The sequence below is a fragment of the Alligator mississippiensis genome, chromosome 13 (genome assembly GCF_030867095.1).
Source record: "Alligator mississippiensis isolate rAllMis1 chromosome 13, rAllMis1, whole genome shotgun sequence".
NCBI lineage: Eukaryota > Metazoa > Chordata > Crocodylia > Alligatoridae > Alligator > Alligator mississippiensis.
The window spans coordinates 21,492,453-21,512,796 of NC_081836.1; the positions used below are offsets into that span (position 1 = coordinate 21,492,453).

The 20,344-nt window shown below is 47.9% G+C and overlaps 1 long non-coding RNA gene across 2 annotated transcripts; it reads left to right on the top strand.

The window, feature by feature from the left end:
• Positions 1–1,573: 1,573 nt before the first annotated feature.
• On the top strand, positions 1,574–17,491 carry LOC106739839 (uncharacterized). Of its 2 annotated transcripts, none has more exons than XR_009456320.1 (3): positions 1,574–1,690; positions 14,867–14,935; positions 17,263–17,491. It is a non-coding gene; the product is annotated as an uncharacterized LOC106739839 (long non-coding RNA). The 2 variants fall into 2 exon arrangements; XR_002088726.2 differs by lacking the exon at positions 1,574–1,690 and adding an exon at positions 14,268–14,476.
• The last annotated feature ends 2,853 nt before the right edge of the window (positions 17,492–20,344 follow it).

The following is a 20,344-nucleotide window of genomic DNA, read 5'->3' on the forward strand; positions in this document are numbered from 1 at the left end:
GACTTTGTCTGCCCTGTGGGGTCTACCTGAGTGAAGTTCCCCCTGGGTCCTTGGGATCCTTTGCCCACATCTACCAGGCTGTGGTCACCGACCAGATGTTTCAGCAGCCTGGAGTATTTGTCCAGGCTGTCCTTTGGCCTCTACCTATTCTGTCTTCCTCATCTATGATTCAGTTGAAATCTTCTGCAATCACCAGTGGCAGACCTCACTTCTTTATTAGCCAGTGCATACATGTGTAGGAGATCAAATTTCCCTCCCTCTGTTTCCAAGGTGGTTTGCAGTAGTCTGCCTGCAAAAAAAATTTCTGTGCTGTTGGGGGTGCACTCAGTCTCTTCTCAAGAGGATCAGAACTCCTGCTGCCCTATTATCATTTGATCCAGACCATATGATCTGGCCATGAGGCCATCTTTTTTCAAACAAAGCATAGGTTTTAGAGTTGGGCAAACCACATTCCTGGAGGCATATAATATCTGCTTGCAGCTGCCTAGGCATTGTTCTATCCTGTCCCATCTTTCTTTTATCAGGCTTCTCGCATTCAGAGAGACAATTCGTATCCCCATAACCCATAATGCAGTGAAGGAGGGCAGTGAAAGCCTTTCCTTTTTAATTTCTTTCTGTGTTTAGGTTCCTTGTTCAGGCTCAGACTTTCCCCTGACTCATGGGGGAGCCCCCTGGGGAACCAGATCTTTTTTATTTGGATGGTTTGGGGGGATGTCTGGAGTTTCCTGTGCTTCTGCTACTGTGCCCAGCCATTCTGATCTGTCTGTGGATTTTACCCTGTTCCCTCAGGATCTCCCTTTCTGAGCTGGATTCCCTTCCAAAAAGAGTTCTTTTTGGGGGGCTCCCTTCTGGGGTGGCTAGGTTCATCTTCTCCATCTCTCCCTCCTGCTTCCTTTGCAACCTTTCTGTTTCCTTGTTTAGCTACTCAGGAGAGCACTGATAGACCCAGGAGCTGGGAAAACCCAGTTTTGGCTCCTTTCTTTCTTCTACTGGGTACTCTCCCCTGTTACATCCTCCTCTGCTGCCACTGCCTCCCCATTTTCTGTTGTTGCCTGGGGGGCCTGGGTCAGGGGTGGTTTCGGGCCAATAAGCTAATGGTAGTATCCTCTTTTGTCATAGGTGGATTAATGTATGGGCCAGCTGGGAATGAGCCCAGGGGCCCCTACCAATTAAGGGCTCTGGCCCCAGGATTCTCACCAGCAGGGAAGTCAAAGATGCAGTTGGCGCCATGTTTAAAACTGCGGCTTTCACATTTCCTTCCCTGGGATCTGGAAGCGGGGCCCTTCCACCAATGGGGCTGTGGGGAGGGGCCTGCAGGGCTGGGTCTGGGCCGAGAGAGCTGCGCCATGCCTGAGGGAGGAGGTGAGCCAGGTGGTGCCACATCTGGAGGGGAGGGGCCCATGCTGAGCTGGGAGAGCTGCGCCCCACCTAGTGGGGTGAGGGGGGCAGTTGGGGCCAGGCTGGCCAGGCCTGGAATGCCCTGCTGTGTTACGTCTTTGTGGGTGGTAGCACTGGGAGGGCCTTGGGGGCTAGAGTCCCCCAAAATTCATTTTAGCTCTCCCCGCAGCTACCCCTCCCAGTGCTGCTGCCTGCCCACAGAGACAGAGTGACGCCGCCGGTCCGGCCCGGCCAAGCAGGTCCTCTTCATTTGCCTGGCTGCACAGGACAGCTGGGCAGCAGCTCCTTGCAGGTCAGTGGAACAGGGGCTGGGCAGGGAGAGATGCTAAGCCACAGGCTGCTCATAGTGTGGGAGAAGGGGGGGGGAGGGCAAAGGGCTGCCTCCATGTGATCGAGAGTGGCAGAGGGGAGAGGTCCTCTGAGGGAAAAGTGTGTGTGGGTCTGTGTCTGTATGCAAAGAGTGTGAGTAGAGTGCACATGCCTGTGTATGTGCACATTGGGCTGTAGTTAGGGTCGAGAGCAGTGAGAAGAGGCAAACATATGCCCCCCAGTCCAGTGGGGTCCACACAGCTTCCCCCACCAACCCTAAGAGGGGAAGGGGCCCATCTCCCTCCCTGCAGCCCAGCTCCCATGGAGAGAGGGGGCCTCCAATTTTGTGCTTGCCCAAGGCCACAGTGCACCTTAATCTGCCTCTGCTCTCTGTTTTTCACCTTGTTTATGAAGGACCGAGGGGAATCTTTAAAGACATTTCCTTCCTCCCCAGACAAATTATAGTGCCGGTCCTGTTCACAGTCCTTGGCTTCATGACCTTTCTCCTTGTATATGACAGATTTTCATCATGCATTTTGCCGCCAGGTGTCCCTGCTCCCTGCATTAGCAGAAGAGTTTGGGTTGACCCTAGTAGAATACAAAGCCCGTATGTGGACCTAGGGGGCAGAGCCAACCCTAGGGGTGTGCAGGGCCCGGGGCAAATCAGCCTGTGCGGGGCCCTCAACACTGTGTGGGGTCATGGTACCCCTGCAAAGTGAGGGAGAGGTCTCCATGCTTCTTCCACAGTGTGGGGCTGAGCTTCCAGCTCCAGGTGGGCCCCATGGGAGGGTCTACGGTCGCTCTGTCCAGCTCTGCAAGGCCCACCAAAGTACATGGCCCGGGGCATTTGCCTGGATTTGCCATACCTTAGGGACAGCTCTGCCAGGGGGATTGTTGGAGGGAAGTGCTGCACCTTGCTTGGATTCTTAGGCTTGCTTCTCGGCATTACCCTGGCTTTCCAGACTCCAGTCCATATCCCAAATTTATCTGGGACTATCTCCACTTTCCCTACTTTTCACAAAAAAATCTTCTAAACCAAAAAAATCTTCTAAACCAAAAAAATTACATCTTCTTCCTTTATTTGGCTGGAATATAGTTGGATGGTAACCATCCTTTCTCCTCTCATTCCTCCCCCAAGGAATTCAAATGCATGGAGCTGGAGATTCCCCCTGGCCACCTGGAGCTGTTGCCAGAAAGCTGATCTAGCCTTGAGTTCTCTGGGCTTGTCTACACATGCATTTATGGCACCTGAAGAATAAACTGCAAAGTTCTTGCTTCAGAGTTAATTGCAATAAGCTCTGCAGTTTATGCAGGTGCAGCATCTATAGTCTAGGAGGAGCAGCCCTGACTGGCAAGGGTCTCTGGGGGTCAGCCTGCCAGCCCAGGACTACTTCCTCTAGCTCAGTGTGCTAGAGGAAGTAGGCTGGATGGGGGTGGATGGGGCTGGATGGGGGTATAAAAGAGTTTCAGCATGGGACTAGATGGCAGGCAACCCAAGCACTGAAACACCCTCATGCCCCAGGCAGCCCTGGATCAATGTACTGAGGTCTCAGGTGCACGTGTAAATAAATTAAAAGGCATAATATTAAAAGGCACATGTAAGTGCACCCAGACTGATTTTAATTGTTTTTGTCCCTTGATCTTTCTTAGCAGCCTCCCATAATAGCCATTCATTATTTTGCAATACATTGATAGGAACCAAACTTGACAATAATTATTTGGCTCATCTTCTAAAAATAGGCATATCTAGTACTTTACAGTCCTGTGAAACTTATTTAACGGATTGTGGAGTCTTGAATATTAGTGGTTCTAGATGTTCCTTAAACGATTTTAAATTTTGGGGAAGCCAGTTATTGGGACCTGCTGATTTTAATAAGTTGAACTCTAGTAGATGGCATTTAACATCCTTCCTATTTACCATCATTTCTCACATGCCATATCCTTCTAAAAAAAGACAAGCACCTTGTTTTTGGGAAGGCCAAATGAAGAAAAAAACATTTTTACAGAGTTATGAGTGCCTAGAGTAGGGGTGGAGCCTAATCTTCAGTATACTTACCCTTCCTTTCCTGCCTAACCAAAAGGTGAAACCCCAGCTGCTGCTGTTGCTTGTCTCCTTGGGTGGAGCTAGAATTTTTGTAAGAGTTTAAAAAAAATTGAAGCATCTACAAGGTTGTGAAAGAAAGGGAGGAAGGAGGACCCAAGTAACTATAGGCCTGTAAGCCCCACCTCGGTGCTCGGGAAGATCTTGGAGAGAATCATCAAGGAGCACATTTGTGGGGTACCATCAGGGGAGATCATGCTCAGGGGCAATCAGCATGAGTTCATCAAAGGCAGGTCCTGCCTGACCAACCTGATTGCCTTTTATGACCAAGTAACTAAATCCTTAGATGATGGTGTCACCATAGACGTAGTCTTTCTAGACTTTAAGAAGGCCTTTGACACGGTCTCTCACCCCATCCTTATCAATAAATTAAGCGACTCTGGCATTGATGCCTGCACAGTTGGATGGGTAAAAAATTGGCTGATGGGGCACACCCAGAGAGTAGTGGTGGACGGGTTGTAGTCAAACTGGCGAGATGTGAGCAGTGGGGTACCCCAGGGCTTGGTCCTCGGACCCACACTGTTTAACATCTTCATCAGTGACTTGGACAAGGGGGTGGAAAGCACACTGTCCAAGTTTGCTGATGACACTAAAATGTGGGGTGAGGTGGACACACTTGAAGGGAGAGACAGGCTGCAACTAGATTTAGACAGACTACAAAAGTGAGCAGATGAGAATAGGATGGGGTTCAACATAGACAAATGCAGGGTGCTGCACCTTGGGAGAAGGAATCCACAGCATACATACAGGCTGGGCAGTTCCCTTCTTGAAAGCACAGAGGCAGAAAGGGATCTTGGAGTCATTATTGACTCCAAGATGAACATGAGCCACCAATGCCAGACCACAGCCAGCAAGGCCAGCCATACCTTGTCATGCATCCGAAGGTGCATCTCAAGCCGGTCCAGAGAGGTGATACTCCCCCTCTATGCGACTTTGGTCAGGCCGCAGTTGGAGTACTGACTCCAGTACTGGGTGCCGCACTTCAAAAGGGATGTGGCCAACCTGGAGAGGGTTCAGAGGAGGGCCACCCACTTGGTGAAAGGGCAGCAGGACAGGCCCTATGAGGAGAGAGTGAGGGACCTGAACCTGTTCAGCCTCAGCAAGAGGAGGCTGAGGGGGGACCTGGTGACTGCCTACAAACTCATCAGGGGAGATCAGCAGCAAATAGGTAGAGCCCTTTTCTCCCCAGCACCACCTGGGGTGACAAGGAACAATGGTAATAAGCTGATGGAGAATAGGTTTAGGTTAGAGATCAGAAGGCAATATTTTACAGTTAGGGTGGCCAAAATCTGGAACCAACTTCCCAGGGAAGTGGACCTCACCCCTACCTTGGGTAAATTCAAGAGGAGGTTGGATAATCACCTGTCTGGGGTCTTGTGAACCCAAGCATTCATTCCTGTCTGTGGCAGGGGGTCAGGCTAGATGAACTGTTCAGGTCCCTCCTGACCCTAGCTACTATGAAACGATGAAGTTTCCTTGGAGGATTAGAACTGAGAGATTGGAGAGAGAGTGGTTTTCTTGTGAGAAATGTGTCCCCACAGGTCATTGGGTATTCCTGTCTTTGATAGATTTCCGGTGTGCATTCATTCTGGTGCACAGTTGTTGTTTGGTCTCTTCTACTTATTTTCCATCAGGGCATTTGGTGCACTGGATGAGATGTATTACATTTCTGGAGGTGCAACTATAAGATCTGGGAATGCTGATGGCTCTGTTGTGGGGTGTAGTAATTGTGGGGGTGGTGGAGATGTTTTGGCAGGTTTTGCATTTCTTGTCATGGCATGGTTTGGATCCATTTGGTATCTTCTGGGTCATAGGAAGTTTGCTTCTGGTGATGAGGTTAGTGAGGTTTGGTGCTTGTTTGAAGGCTAGGATGGGTGGCTCTAGGAAGATCTCTTTCAGAATAGGGTCTCTCTCTAGTATGGGTTGCAATTGTCTGAGGATTTTCTGTATGGGTTTGAGGGAGGGGTGATATGTCATAACCAGCGGTGTGTGACTTGCGGGGGTTTTTCTTCTGTACTGCAGCAATTCTTCACGTGGTATCCAGGTGGCTCTTTTAAACATGCAGTCTATCTGTCTGGAGGAGTGTCCTTGTTGGGTGAAAGCCTTTTCAAGATTGGTGAGGTGGCAATCCTGGGTGTTCTCTTCAGTGCAAATTCGGTAGTATCTGAGGGCTTGGCTGTATATCACAGCTTTTTTTATGTGTTTAGGGTGATTGCTGGTTATGTGCAGATATGTATGTTGTTCTGTGGGTTTCTTGTATAACGTGGTCTGTATTTTATCATTCTGGATACTGATCATTGTGTCTAAAAAGGAGATGTTGGTGCTGGAGTATTCTAGAGAGAGTCAGATGGGGGGATGGTTTCATAGTTTCATAGTTGGTAGGGTCAGAAGGGACCTTGACAGATCATCAAGTCTGACCCCCTGCCATGGCAGGAAAGAGCACTGGAGTCAAACGACCCCAGCAAGGTGTTCATCTAGCCTCCTCTTAATGACCCCCAGGGTAGGAGCCAGCACCACTTCTCTTGGAAGTTGGTTCCAGATTCTAGCCGCCCTGACAGTGAAGTAGCGCCTCCTGATGTCTAGTCTAAATCTACCCTCGGCCAGCTTGTGACCGTTATTTCTAGTCACTCCTGGCAGTGCTCAGGGGAACAGGGACTCCCCCAATGCCTGCTAGTCCCCTCTGACTAGTTTATAACAGGCCACTAGATCCCCCCTCAGCCTTCTCTTGTGGAGGCTGAACAGGTTCAGGTCCCTTAGCCTCTCCTCGTAAGGCCTGACCTACTTCCCCCTGATCATGCGGGTGGCCCTCCTCTGGACCCTCTCAATGCTGTCCACATCCCTCCTGAAGTGCGGTGCCCAGAACTGGACACAGTACTCCAACTGCAGCCTGACCAGTGTTGCATACAGAGGGAGGATCACCTCCTTGGACCTGCTTGAGATGCATCTGTGGATGCATGACAAGGTGCGGTTGGCCTTCCTGACCGCATCCCCACACTGTTGGCCCATGTTCATTTTGGCATCAATAATGACTCCAAGATCCTTTTCTGCCTCTGCACTGACGAGAAGGGAGTTCCCCAGCCTGTAGGTATGCTGCTAGTTCTTCCTCCCCAGGTGCAGCACCTTGCACTTGTCAGTGTTGAAACCCATCCTGTTCTCATCTGCCCACCCCTGTAACCTGTCTAGGTCCATTTGCAGCCTATTCCTCCCTTCTAGTGTACCCACTTCCTCCCACATCTTACTGTTGTCAACAAATTTGAATAGGATGCTTTTTACCCCCTCATCCAAGTCACTGATGAAGATGTTGAACAGTGTGGGTCTGAGGACTGAGCCCTGGGGGACCCCACTGCCCACATCCCTCCAGGTTGAAAATGACCTGTCCACCCAGTTATGGTGATTGATTGAGTTCCATCAGAAATTCAGCAGAGATTGCAGGTTTTCAGTCCAAATGATGAAGATGTCATCAATATGTCTTAAGTATAGCAAGGGTTTGATGGTGCAGTTCTTGAGGAAGTCTTCTTCCAGGTGGCTCATAAAAAGGTTGGCATACTGTGGGGCCATTTTGGTATCCATAGTTGTTCTCATGGTCTGGAGGAAGTGTTGGTTATTAGAAGTGAAATTGTTGTGTGTGTGAGGATGAAGTGTATAAGGTCAGTAATATCTTTGGGTCTGTATTCTGAGTTGTAATCTTGTTCCTGTAGATATGTAAGGCAGGCTTGGATGCCATCCTGGTGTGGGATGCTGATATATAGGCCGGTAATGTCCATGGTGGCTAGGAGGGTGTTGCTGGGAAGGTGATCTATGTTTTTAAGTTTCCGTAGAAAGTCTGTAGTGTCTTAGACAAAACTTGTTCTGTGGGTGACAAGTGGTTTTAGGATTGATTCAATGAAACCTGATATTTCCTCAGTTAGGGTCCCATGGTTGGATATGATAGGTCTGCCAGGGTTCCCTTGTTTGTGGATTTTAGGGATCATGTAAAAAGTCCCTGGGTTAGGTAGTGGGGGAGATCAAGATCTGTAGTTTTTCTTGTAGTCCTGATGGAAATGATTTGATGGTATTGTTGAGTTTCATGGTGAAAAGTGGAGTAGGATCTTCTTGTAGTTCTTTGTAGTAGGTGGTGTCAGAGAGTTGTCTGTTGGCTTCTTTTATGTAGTTTTCATGGTTTAGGATGACTATGGCTCCTCCTTTATCTGCTGATTTATTACTATTTGGTGGTTAGATCTTAGAGATTCTACGGCCTTTCTCCCTGGTAGAGAGAGGTTGTTATGGTGGCATGTTTTGTTGATTATTTCATTGTTCATTCTTTCCCTGAAGCAGTCAATGTAGTGGTCAAGGTTAGGATTTTGTCCACTGTGAGGTATCCAATCTGATGTTTTTTGGGGGGGGTTTTGGGGTTGATCTTGTCCTCAATGTTGTCAGAGGATGAGATGTTGGGAGTGGATTCAGTTTGGTCATGGAAATATTCTTTGAGGCAGAGACGTTGGAAGAATTCTTCTAGTTCTCCACATTGAAGTATTTTATTAAGGTATTTTTCTGGACAGAAGTTTAGGCCTTTAGAAAGGACAGATTTTTCAGTTTTGGTAAGCATGTGTGTGGAGAGATTGATTGTATAAATGCACCCAGTAAATATATTTGCTGTCCTCCAATTTGGCATGAAGACTGGTTTCTGGACTTCATCGGTCTCTCTGGACATTTCACAACCTCTGCAAGATCACTTCTAGGTCCCCGCTTTTACAGTAGGAATAAATCAAACACTCAGAGCCTTTCTGAATAACTTCAGGTAATCACATAACTAGCATCAAATTGTCTTCCCAAGAAATTTACTTCCTTGTGTATTGAACCAGAAACCTACAGAAAGGCACATGGTCTACAGAGCACTGAAGATTAATTTCTTGCAGAATTTTGAGATTTCATATTTGTCTTTATTGTTGACTTGGAACCAAAAGTTTGAAATTTCCCACAGGAAAAAATACATTAATTTTTAGATCTTTCAAAACAATTTTAAAACAAAATCCATTTAAACATTGCAATAACATATGCAAAAAATCATGTTCATTAAATTGAAATGTTAAATATCAAAATGAGATTTTTTTTAACATTGTTTGAACGTGTTGTACTTTTCTTTTTTTAAACAAAAGGAAATTCTGGTATAAATCAACTCTGGTTTTGTGAAGTGCTTTGATTTTAAATTAACTACATATTTCAATGAAATATGTTTCAATTGAAGCTGTTCCAACCAGTTCTAATAAAAACATTGTACTGTATTTTTGCAGCTGGTCATATGAAAGTGGACAGAAAGCATGGTCAGGTCTGTACCAGGGCCACCTAATTCACAGAGTTTCTCCTAAAACAGAATAGCAATACCAAGAGAAAAACACTATAGAGGCTTTTCCATGTTGTTGAGGAGTTTCCCTCTAATGTGCTGTTTTGTAGACTATTGCAGACACTTTTTGCAACATATAACCTAGCTCCTGGAAAAAAAAAAACAACTCTGTTCACTGTCAAGTTCCTATTCTCCTCAGAATAGAGCCTGCAGGAAAGGGGAGAGTTCATTTAATTTGTTAAAGGGCAGCTGACTCCATTCTAAATGGTCATATTCTTGTCCTGTTCACAGAGCCTCTGTCCATGCCAGACGGGGTGACAAAGGAGTATTCACAGCTTTTTCCTTCCTACACATTCATGAATTGACAGCCAGTTTGGTACAAGCTCCCTGAAATGACTTATTCAGCCCCTGCTTGACAGCTTCCTGTTTATTGAGAGGCAGGGCTCTCTGTGCTGGGGGGGACGGGGACATGTACACTGTGTACACTGCAACAGAATTGGACTAGGAACCAGACCACTCCCCTTTTTCTGCATTTTAATGAGTCTCAAATAGAACCAGGCTCAGAAAGAAAGGCCTTGAGTTGAGCAAAATAGCCAGTTTTAGCATTTTACCTCCACTCTTGGTTTTGGTTTTACAGCTTAGAGAAACAAGCTGGTTTGTGTTTTCTAAACAACTCTGTGTGAAAGTTTCCAGATGAAATAAGAATCTCCCTTCCAGGTAAATAATTGCTAGTTTGAAGTTAATAAAATAAATACACAAAGGGTAAACAGAATGTGAGGCTGTTGGTATCCCATTTCTCTCAGTGAGGTCATAGGATCCTGAATTGACCCAGCCCCTTTTTGGCTAGGAGTGTGGCCATACCTGGTTACTTCCCCAGCCAAACACAGTGTCTTTGTACATGGCCAGAGCCAGCCAAGGTCAAACTGGGGTTCTGAAGTTCAGGGAATGGGTACGTGGGCAGGAATGCAGGAGCAGGCACTGGGGAAGTCACACAGATAAGAGCTATGAACAGACTGAGGCCTGTTTGTTGCACAGTAGGGGCCAGATGCTGTCAGAGCTCCTTAAGAGCAGCCCATGAACCAATCGGCAGGCTGAGGCTTAGATGGTCCAACTTAAGGGGTTGAGTGTTGCTGACCTAGTTACCCAGGTACAGCACAGTTGCCTTACAAAGAGACAAATCAGTGGTTTGGATTTGTAGGAACTGTGACACAGGATGAAAACAGATGTTGCCTTTGTGGTACCATAAGAATTTTTTATGGTAGCATAAGGGCCAAGAAAACAAACAGCTGTCCATACCACCTGTCACACCAAAAACTCCCAAAATGTGTGGCCAAGACATAGGTAGTCTCAGTTTGTGGTGTTATTTTGTAGGGGATGGCTGTTAGGTGTATGGCAGGAGAACATGGTCAGCTCTGAGTTTCCTGCATACTCCAACCATCAAAGACAGAACTTGAGGGGCCAATCCCACACATCCTGGGAATTCCCACCCAGAATCAGTCCCCTCAAGCCCCAGGAGCATTTCCTTGGATTTCTCCTCTTATAGAGATGCACCCTGGGAAATCTCCAGGGCAAACATTAGGAAACTGGGACACAAGCAGCCTGGCCTAATGATTAGATACCCAAAGCATGGATGTAGTGCAGATCAGTTCCCCAGGAAATAAGGGGTGCAGAGGCGTCTGGTCTCAGAATTGGATTTGGGAGCCACAGCTTAAATCAAAACAGGCCAGAGTCAAAAGCCAAAGCCAGGGTAAGCTGAGGATCAGGAGATGAAAGCCCGAGCTAAAGGTCAAACCAGAATCAAGAGCCAAGAACCAAAATTGTAAGCCACAGTTGGACCCAGGAGACAGAACTGGAAAACCAGCTAGGAAGTACACAGAAGGTCAGGAGTGAAAACTTTCACCTTTGCCTAAACAAGAAGACTGCAGGCTGGGCCTGCCTTTTTGGGGCTGTATCAGGTGGGACTTGCTGCTGGTGGTTTCAGGGGACTGGCTTTGCCTCACTCATCTCAGCTAGGACCCTGGGCACAGCTCTAAGTTTGCTGCAGGTGATACCTGTTTGGGGGATGACTTGCCTTCACCTCTTAATTAGGACTAGCTAGGTCCAATGGTTTGATGTGACCTTTGTGGCAGAATGCCATCTCTGTCCTTCCCCAAACTCTGATAATTATCTATCTGACAATTTGGTTACCATGGTCACCCATCTGCTTCAGGTAACTCTGAGTTGTAACCTGAGCTGGCTACATTCCTGAGGGAGGAGGAACCTGCTTCCTTTGCCTATGTGACTGGCCTCACACACCTGGGTGGGGTCTTAAACTCCCTAGTGTTCTAAGCAATGACATCAGGACTGTGAGGGAGGCTAGAGACCCTGACAGTCTACCTAGCAGCCAGTGATGCATTTCAAATTGGTTGGCTGGCAGCCAACAACTACTGGCCTTCATTTGATCAGGTAAATGAGGTCATAGGGGTCTATATAAATTTAAGACTGCCCAGGAGGAGGGGTAACAGCCATGATGAGGACCCTCAGAGAAGCTGGACCATCTAAAACTTGCTCTCTCTCTTGAAACTCATGTTCAGTGAACTGCTTGCCTCCAGAAGGAATCTCCACCTGCCTCTGGATAATACTTGTAATTAAGCTACTTGAGATCTAACTAGATATATAGCTTGCAGTAACTCAGATGTGTGAACAAAGGCTACCATGCCACTGTTTGCTCTAAGGGATTTCTCTGATATTGCTCTACCCTGTACTCTATTCCAAACCTACTCCTTGTAACCAATAAATTTCTCCTCTGTACCTAGCATGGGAGACTTATTGGGAGAGGGACTAGATTATGCCTTGGGGTCCCCTTGGTTTGGCTGACTAAGGGAGACCACTATTTGTGTTTGAGTGAGGGAAGCACCCCAAGTTCTTTCAGTGGGTCAGGTACCTCTGAAGGACTACTAGGCCTGTGTTTCCCAGGGGGCACAAGGCCAAAATCAGTCCGGATCCTGGGTGGTGGCAGCATTACCGCCAGGCTTGCGGGTGTGCTCCAGGAAGGGGATTGGCCACATGTGAGGTGCCCCCAGGGAGGCACTCAGAGCCTGGAAGGTGGTTGAGAGCAGTGAGGTGGGTGGCTTAGCACAGGAACACCCCCTACTGGCCTGCCACAACCTAATTACATTAAGTGTCTGTGAATGGGAAACCTCAGCTTTACCTTCTTCAAGAGATGTGCCTTGGAGATTTCCTGGGGTGTATCTCTGGAAGTGGGAAACTCCAGCTTTATTCTCTTACAAAAATGCAGCCTGGGAAATTTCCAAGGTGCATCTATGTACATGGGGAATACATGTGTTTCAGTCAATGTTGTCTGAAACTGAAATAACATATTTGGGTAAGTGAATGATCTCAAGGGGACTCCTATCTGATATTCAAAGATTTAGGAAATACTGAGCATGGCAAAACTTGAAGAAAAAAATGGAATTCAAAGATTTCTAGGAATGTTGAATTATGTCAGCAAATTTATACTCAACTATACAACTCACATCTTCATGAGGGCATGGACTGGGCCTGGATGTCAGATCATAAAAGTTAATTTAATGATCTAAAATATATATTGACATTGTAATGTGAATATAATGTGTGTAACAGCAGGAGGAACCAGGGGGAAGTCTGCAGAGCTGTGCTGACTAATATTATGGACTACAACTCTCAGAAACCCCCAGGGGCTGGTGGGACAAGGAAAAAAGGAAGAGGAAGATTGAAGCTAAAGTAAGAGGAAAAGAGAGCAGTGTGCATGTAGAACCTGGTCAGCTCTACACAGAGAAGTGCACTGTGGAGCTGGAGATTTCATTTGCTCAGTCAGCCAGGACTGGACTGAAGGAGCTGGACTCAGACCTGGGGGCAGCTTTAGGCTGCTGTCTGAGCTCTGTAGGGCTCTTGTAGATGACATGATGTTTAGTCCTTGTTAATTAACCGTGCCTTTAAAATTTTAGCCTGGGTTAATTTGGCATGACGTATTTGTGTTTGAACTACACACTCTTTTGAGCAAAGTAGCTCCTGTGTGTCATTCTCTGCAGATTCCAGCAGGGGGAGCCAAATACCAATCTACCCCCCCCCATGTCTTTCCTAATGAATTACAGCAGGAGGCACATGTGAAATGGCTTCCACAGTCCCCTACCCCTTGCCCCCACCAGGAGTCTCCTGCTAAGTCTCCCCCTCCCCCCCTGCACCCCACAGCTGGGCACATTCACCCCAAAATCCTGCCACTTGCACCCAGTTAGGCTTGAGATGGTCTCCCAGTATGTGACCCTATGGTTGAGGCTTAGATTAGTGGGTGAGTGTTGCTTGGCAAATGCGGCTGATGGTGGTGCTTGTGGGTTTTTAGGATTACATTTCCCAGCACTGTCAAACTGACAGGGCTTGGAACAGTTTTTATGGAGACACGTCCAGCGTTTTCCACGGGGATATGTCAATGGTGCTGCTCTCCCTGCCCCCCTTCCCCACCCAAGTTCCACTGTGAATCTGTTTTTGCAGTGCAACATGTGACTTGGAGTGGGTGTTGTGAAATGTTTTTGAAACGGTGGGTTGCTGTTGGGCTTCAGGTGGAGTATGCCCCCCGCCCCCAGTACATTCAGTCCACATCCACCACCCTCACCCTCCAGCCCCAGGTAGAGGTATGCTATCCAGCCATCTGCCCCTCCCCCCAGCCCCCAAGAGAGGTGTATACATCTGTGACAGACAGACACAGATGTAAATTGTAAACTAGCATACACTGCTAGTTGTATGCTGCTAGGCAATCCCACACTTGCGCTGCTTCTCCCAACCAGCCTCTCCTAGAGGATATCTCCTTGGTCTCTGTGCTGCTTACAAAATCTAGCCTGGGAAGCTGCCAGACATTTTGCGAAGTCCCTCACAGGGACTGATGCCTGGCCAGTCTGCTCTGCCTCTGGGGCTTGCATCTGGCTGCCCTGTACAGACCCAAGAACTTTTGTACAAAACCCAGAAACTTTTCACACACAAAGCTATCCTACCCACTTTTCTTGCCTTCTTTTCGAGCTCTTTTCTAGCCTGGCGCCAGACTGTCTGGGGTTTTTTTCACACCAAAATGAGGCCAGGTGGGAGGGGGAGAGGAACCTGTTCCACTCAAGGCCTATAAATTTGGGGAATAGTGGTCGCACTGTGCATGCTCAGAATCAATGAGTGGGGGGAGGTGGATGAGACATGGCTAAACACCAGAGGCAGAAAAAAATGGGACCATAGCATTCAACAATACTGCAGGCTGAAGAACTGGGGTTCAGGGAATCTTCAAGTCCCTGGATGAGTGCAGCTTTGTGACATGTGACTTGAAAAAAAGCAGCACCATTATGCATTCATTGGTAAGTGAGAGAGGAGGGGGTCAATTTGTTTACTTCAATTTTCTTGTAAAACCAGTTTGTTGGAACGTTTTATTTGTAGCTGGTGCATGTTGGCAGAGATGACCTGAGCAGGGTGCAGGACAAATTGGCCTGTGCTGGGCCCCACCCCCCCAATCCCACATGCTCTGGATTCAAAGAAGCCACCAGTGGTATTGGCAGTGCAGGGGGGCTGACGACTGGCCAGATGTGAAGCCAGCAGTGGCAGTGTGGAGTCACCATGGCCACTCAGCCCAGCTCTGTGGGGCCTGAGGCAGTTGCCCTGATTTGCCATCCCTCCCCACCCCCCCAATGGTCCTGCATGTTGGTTTTCAATAAAAAATTCTATCCTCTTTTTCTGTGTTTTCATGGTAGCTCTACGGTGGCTGCTTCCAGAAGAGGAAAAGGCCACTTCCTTCAGCATTCTCTGAACTATATGCCATGGTATGTATTATTTACATTAGTCTTTTGTTATATAGAGTTCTCCAGTGGTGCAAAGAAGCAGGCGGGGGTACTTAAGAAGCAGTGTATTGTCACCAATGCAGCCCTCCCCTCTTCTCCCCTCCCCTTCCTGATGAGACCCCAGCCCCTGCCCAAAGGAGGGGGGATAATGGCCCTGGCCTGAAGCGGTGGAGGGAAGTGGGGACAGGGGGAGGCAGGGATTGGCCCTGCCACAAAGGGGGGAGGGCAAATGGCCCAGGCCCCAGCCCGAAGCAGCAGGGGGATGCAGAGACAGGGGGAGGCAGGGAGCACCCTGGCCCTGTCCCCATCCTGAAAGGGAGGGGGAAAATGGCTCAGGCCCTGGCCCCAAGCAGCATGGGGAGGCGGGAAGCAGCCCCAGCCTCGGCATGAAGCAACGGAGGGGAGGTGGGGAGCAACCCAGACCCCGGACTGAAACAGTGGGGAGAAATGGCCCAGGCCCCAGCCCTGGCCCAAAGCAGCGGTAGGAGGTGGGGACAGGTGGAAGCAGGGAGCAGCCCTCGCCCCGGCCCAAAGATGATTGCATTACAATTACATAGGCTCATGTATAGACTTATATTATATATAGCCTGATGTCTGTAGACTTATATAGATTGTATACTGTAGACTATATAGACTTATAAGTTATTATAAGTATAATATAATAATTATAATAATGGTTATGACTACCTAATAACTTACAGTTATTATAATTATATATAATGATAATGAACATAACTTATAGTAACTCTAAGTTATCATAAGTCTATATAGACTTTTATAATAACACACTCACACTTGTATGTTTTGGGTTTGCTACCCCTACCCTAGGACTTCCTTGAACATTTCTCTTTTCAAACCTTCCTATTTCAAACATTCCCATTCCAGAACTAAGGAGAATAGTCCAGGTGGATGCTGACTGTCAGACGTGCCATTTAATATAATCACGGGTCAACCACAGTCAATCCTTCCTCTTACAGCCATGCACCACTTCACTACCAACGGCAAAACTGAAAGTTGGGGTTCTAAATCCCTGCTGCTTGGGCACTCTTCTCTCCCTGCTGCATGACGCGCACGCACACAGATTTAGCACACTCACTCACTGCACTGACAAGAAGCATATTCCTCAGGTCTGAAGCCAGGTTAATCTGTACCAGGAAAGGTTTGGATACTTCGTCCCAACAGGGAGGTCACCCACTAGGCTTGTGCAAAGTGGCAAGTATTCGCTTCAGATTCATTTGATTCAGAGGGACAGTGATTTGATTTGTAGATTCGAATCACTGTCCCAATTTGATTCGGCTGAATCAGATCTGAAGATTCCGCACAGCTTCAGAGATTCAGCTATAGACTAAACAGGCAGCAGTCTTTAACACACTGGACACAGCTGCCTCCAGCTGGCAAGTCTGTTGCAGTTGGGGGAGGGGGGAGGGAAGGGATGTGGGGGAGGGAGGGCTTGGGCTAGGACAAGATGCCCAGTCAGGGTGGGGAGCATGGGACTCAGGGATGTGGGTCGGGGGGTGCAGGATGCAGGCGTGGCAGTGCTGGGAGCAGGGGGGGAGGGGGGGGGCTATTCCCTGCTGCCGTTCGCCCCCTTCAGCCCGTAGTGAGCCATGCCTGCATTCTGCCCCCCCGGTGGGTTGGGCAAGCAGCAGCAGAGCATAGCTCCTGCTCCAAGCATGGCCTTGCCCACATCCTTTGCCCTCTCTGCCCTCCTCCCCATATCCCATGTCCCCTGCTCCAACTGGGCAGCTTGTCCCAGCCCCAATCCCTCGCTCCCCCACACCTGTTCCCTCCCCACTCTGCCCACCACAACAGAATTACCAGCTGGAGGCAGCTGTGTCCAGCATGGTGATGACTGCTGCCTGTTTATTCTATGGCCAAATCTCTAAATCGGCTGAATCTTTTCTGAATCTATTCAGAGGCTTCTGATTCAATTCAGAGCTTTTACTTGGTCTCCTGATTAAATTCAGATTTGGAGATTTGGTCTCCAAATCGGACCTGATCTCCTTCAAGCTGAATCGTTTACCAAAGCTTCACACAGCTCTATCACCCACCCACTGTCACTCCCTCCTATGCACCACCACTTTACTACCACTGGCAAAGATGAAAGTTGGGGCTCTGAATCCATTCTGCCTGGGCACTCTTTTCTCCCTGCTGCATGGGATGGACACACACACACACACACACACACACACACACACACACACACACACACACACACACACACACACACACACTTTTCCATTGGGGGAAAGAATCTTTGGAGTTAGCAGTCATTTTTTTTTTTTATGAATTTCCTGACTGATTTGTAGTTTCCTCCTCTTGTTGGGAAGAAAAAGGAGGTCACCCACTGTCAAGCCTTCCTCTTACAGCTGTGCTGCACCACTTTACATCCTACCAGAGAGGTCATTTAGTAACCCATGTAAATGTCTGTAAGTACATTTGTAACCCGCGTAGACCATATAAACCATGTAATACAAATGTAACTCGCTCCTGCTTTTGCTATTGAAAAGAAAACCAATAAAGAGAGTAATGGATTGTTGAAAGACAATTAATCTTGTGATTGACTGGCTCCTTTCTTTTGTGAAACTATTCGCAAAAATTTGAATCAAAAGAAAGCATCTCCAGGCTGCATCACTGGTGGGTGCAGTTATGCATCATCTCTCCAAACCAACCCCATGAAGAAAGAAAAGATGAAGAAAGAAAACATGCCACACATAAGTAGTCAAAAAAAATTACAAAACATTATTACAAAATTTACAAAACCTTATTAAAAAACAAAAGGGGTGGGTGCATAAATACAAAAAATGTAAAAAAAGGTTGCTGTTGAGCTTTGGGTGGAATATGACCTCCCCCCATCCCTTCAGTCACACTCCTAAGGTGGACTTCAGACTATTTACTCGGCCCCCGCCCATCCCCCATGACTGGCCAGGGGAGGGCGGGTGCCTGGTGACAATGTACTTAACCCTTCTACCCACGGGGCAGTAGGTGCCAGTGTGTAATGATCCCCCCCACTCCCAACCACTGCCAGACTCCAAGCAGCAACACTCTGCCATGTGTAATGAGCCCCTCACCCTGCTCGTCCTCCCCTCCACACCTCCATCTGCTACACTGCACACTCCTGCAGACAGACACAGATGTTTAGTTGAAAATTTTAGAAGAATTTATTGTACTGAAAAGAAAGGGCACTGCTAGTTGCTGTCAGCAATATGTGCTGCCAGGAAGTCCCGAACAAGTACTGCTCGACCAGCTTCTCCTTGTTGATATCTCCTTGGTCCCTGTGCTGCTGCCTGGCCATGTCTCTGTCTGCCTGCTGCCTGTTGCACTTCTTCAGCCCACGACTCCCTGAAAACTTCTCCATGGTTTTCACAGATGTTGTGCAGCATGCAGGCTGCCACTACAAATGCCATGATATTTTCTGGCTCCACCTCGAGTCAGCAGGTAAGCGCCTGCCAATATCCTTTCAGTCAGCCAAAGGCACATTCAACAGCCATCCTGCAGTTGCTCAGACGGTAGTTGAAAAGCAGCTTTTGAGTCCAAAACTTTCCCTCCATAAGTCTTCATGAGCCAGGGTTTTAGGGAGTAGGCAGTATCCACTAATATAACTGGGGAATAGCAACACTGGGATCACTGTCTCATGGGTTCCGGGTGCCTAGTGTCCTTTCTCCACGAGGCCAGGGAGAGCAGAGTTTCTGAACATATGCGCTGCTGGCCCGCCCCGTAAAAATGTTTGTGAACCAGCCCCAGTGGACCACCATGGATTGCAGCATTACAGAGGCAAATCCATTCCTGTTTGTGAAAGACCTCCCCCTCCCCAAAGGGCACAGCACTGGGATGTGAGTGCTGTTTAGAGCCCCCATGCAATTAGGGAACCTCTTGTCATTGAAGCCACTTATGACCTGCTGTGGATTCCCAAGGCAGATACATTTTTTGCAGTGATGTCCTTTAGCAGTTGGCATACCTCATGACTTGCCACCCCAGCTGTACAGGGAGCCACACTGAACTGGTTTGCGACGTAGCGGAGGCTGCACGGGGTGGCCAGTTTCATGATGGCTATTGCCACTCTCGTCTGGCCAGATACCCTGATGCATGTTGGTGCCCTGCCTCGCAACGTGGGGCCCCCACATTGAGATGATATGATTAAACATCTCCTTGGTCATTCAGAACGTCTCCAGCCACTGCTGGTTGTTCCAAGTGGTCAGCATGATTTGCTCCCACCAGTCTGAGCTGCTCTTGCAGGCTCAGGCCATGTGGATACTGCTCCTGAGCTTTCTCAACACAGCCCAGTCATGTTCCAATGCATCTTTGCATTCCACTGTGTTTTCCCACCACTCCTCGGTACCTCTGTTTTCTTTTTTGCACTATTCTGACAGCTTGGATACACACTAACAGTGCAAATGCTACACTGCTTATCTGGCATCATTACTTTCATCCAGGTCACCAGTACATCACATCACCATCTCAGCATCACCATCCTCTCCTCCTCCTGTTCACCCATGTCCTCCAGATTCTCCATGTCAGAGGAGCTGCATTGTTTTCCATTCTCCACTTCCCATTTCTCATGCATTTGCTCCTGATTCTCCATTTGACCCCTCTTTGTCATCAGCCACTTGTGACATCTCACATATTTAGTGTATCGACACCCCACACCGCCAGGCGGCGGGAGGGGGAGTTGATCTATGTCTACCTAGCTGCATTCCATAGGTGACCACTGGTTTTTCAACAAGTACCCCCGGGGCACTGGGTGTTTGTGCAGCCATACTCTGATACATCAAGTTTTTGTTTGACAAGTTGTAATCAAAAGGTTGTGAACAGAAGATTTTGCAATAGTCCTTTCCTGTTAATGTTGGGCCAGCCAGGTGAATACTTTTCTGAGGTCTGCAAAAACAGACTGTGCTTCTGCAATAAAATTATTGTATTCAGCAATAGCAAAAAGGCCTTCATTGTGGGACTAACTAGGGGACAACAGGTCAAAACACAAGCAGACAGGGGAGGTGTGAATTGATTTTGGTAACAATTCTGGGCATTAAGCAGCCATCCCAAAGGACAATGGCTTTCTGTATGCCATGCTCAAGCCCATCAGCAAGTCTTTTGTTAGTAAAGGTGTGCTTCTTCACTTTTCAGGACAGGTGGTGGCTTCATAATCATTTGAATTTTGGTAGCATTTCTATAAAGCAGACCCCCAAATTTCACCAGGAACTGTTTTTGAATCACTTGCTGTTGACCACAAGCTGCTTCCCCATGTCTCAGAAAGTGAAGGCCAGCAGTATGGTAGTTACGGAGCAGGAGGCTGATACCTCCAACATGCATGGACCCGATTGGACCCAGGAAGAACTGCAAGACTAAATCAACATTTGGTTTGAACAAAGTATCATAGACAGCTGGAAAATAGAA